We start from the raw sequence: 1,721 nt of genomic DNA on the forward strand, positions 1-1,721 counted from the left end.
GCGGGGCCGCGGCGCGGAGAGCGGGCGGGAGCCGCAGCCGCAGCGAGGTCGGCGGGCGGGAGAGCACTGAGGTGGCGCCAGTCGGGCCGGGTGCGGGCTTCTTGCCGCCGGTCCCAAGTGTGAGTGAGTGAGCGCGGGGCGGGGGGTGGGGGGGCTCAGGGCAGAGGAGGCCCGGCCCCTAGGGGCCCTTGAGGGCGGCGCAGACGGGCTGGGGGCGGCGGGTGGGTTGGTGGGTGGGGAATCTGCGGCCCGGGTCAGGGCTTAGGAGGGACCTGCCGAGAGACCCGAAGCTCCCTGGACAAGCGCGGGAGGGGGCGGCATCCGGGGAGCACCCGGCTCTTCCTAGCCGCGTCTCAGCGAGACCTTCCCCGGCGAAGCCCCCATTTGACAGATGAGAAAATTGAGGCTCCAAGAGGCCAAGTGACTCTCAAGGTCACACAGCGAGGAAGCGGGAGAGCCGGGGGTCGATGACTCTGGGTGGCTCCTAGGAAAAGTCTACCAGAGAACTCCATAGAGGAGCCCCCCGCTCCCCGCCCGCAGCCCGGGGGAGTATGTGTAGGGGCGGGGTACCTTCTGTGGGGCAAGGCTTTGCCAGCGTCCGTGGGTGCGGGATGTCAGGTCGCTGGGGCCGCAGGGCTGGCCCTAGATCGCAGATGAAGGGGGCGGGGGCGGAATGGGCGTGTGTGCGTACCCACCGGGTGTGTGCATGTGTGGGAGAGTGTACATGCGTGTAGGTGCACTGCCTTGCGTGTGTGCACACGTGTGCGGATGTCGCGCTGCTGTGGCCGCGGAACTCCAGGCTGGCCTGGCTCTAGTGAGCAGCAGGGCGTGAAGCCGGCCCCTCCAACGGGTTTGCATTCTGGGGTAGAGAGCTGAGTATGTGTGTCCGAGGTTTCCTTCATTCAGGTGTGCGAGGGCTGTGGGTGCCATTGTGTGTGTGAGAGAGAGTATGGGAGGTAATTGCCTGAGGCTCGGCTTTTTGGGAGCCTCGGGCATTCTTGCACCCCGATGTGGGTCCCTGGCCTCGGGTGTGGAATGAGTGTCTCTGCATGTATATTCCCGCCAGTGACTGGAGTTGCTGGTGGAGTCGTACAGGGACTCTCCACCCCGCACGGTGCTAGCGCCCCCTTCTGGGCACCCTACTCTGTGCTCGAGTGTGGACGGCCTGTGTGTGCACTCAGTTCGACTGTGCAGTATGGGGACCTGCGTCAGGGTCCGGGGATGAAGATAGCCTGCGGAAGGGCTGAGCCGGGACCCTTGGGGCCTTCACGGAGGAGGTGGCTTGGGAGCGCGCGGTTCCCAGGCTCAGGCTTCCCGCTGACGCCTCCGGGCCGCAGTGGGCTCCCCGCTCCGCCCTCTCCGCCCCCCCCCCCGCCCCAGGAATGTTCCTCTCCGCTCCAACCCGCCTCCCCGGTGGCAGGCCCCTGGGGGCTGCCACAGCCCCGCCTTCCTTTCCGGGGAGCCCGGGAGGGGGCGACGCGGGCAGGACGCCTGGGTTCCTCCCCCCTCTCATCCCAGGGAGAAATTCCTCTGAGGTCCCCTCAGGCTCTGGGTTCCCAAAATAACCCTGCGGGGGAAGGGAGGCTGTGAACGGAGGGAAGCGGGAGGGGCGCAGAACTGAGCTGCGGGGTGCTGCAGGTGCCTCTGGGGAGAGGACGTGAGGGGAAGAGGGCCTGCGGGGAGGGGGGCTGGGACACTAACCAGCCCCCCCCCCCCCCCCC

At 68.0% G+C, this 1,721-nt stretch overlaps 1 protein-coding gene across 3 annotated transcripts in view; it reads left to right on the forward strand.

Annotated features, from left to right (window-relative positions):
* RASGRP2 (RAS guanyl releasing protein 2) overlaps positions 1 to 1,721 on the forward strand; it is a 15,822-nt gene that overhangs the window by 592 nt on the left and 13,509 nt on the right. Inside the window, exon 1 of one of the 3 annotated variants that reach the window (XM_007462051.1) lies at positions 3 to 119. The exons of 1 other annotated variant lie outside the window; for it this stretch is intronic. The gene's annotated coding sequence lies outside the window, so the exon portion shown is untranslated. Of the gene's footprint in view, positions 1 to 2; positions 120 to 722; positions 877 to 1,721 lie in introns of those variants that run through there. One more of the 3 variants, XM_007462050.1, reaches the window with a different exon arrangement.

The sequence above is a fragment of the Lipotes vexillifer genome, unplaced genomic scaffold (genome assembly GCF_000442215.2).
Source record: "Lipotes vexillifer unplaced genomic scaffold, Lipotes_vexillifer_v1.1 scaffold1129, whole genome shotgun sequence".
Taxonomy (NCBI): domain Eukaryota; kingdom Metazoa; phylum Chordata; class Mammalia; order Artiodactyla; family Lipotidae; genus Lipotes; species Lipotes vexillifer.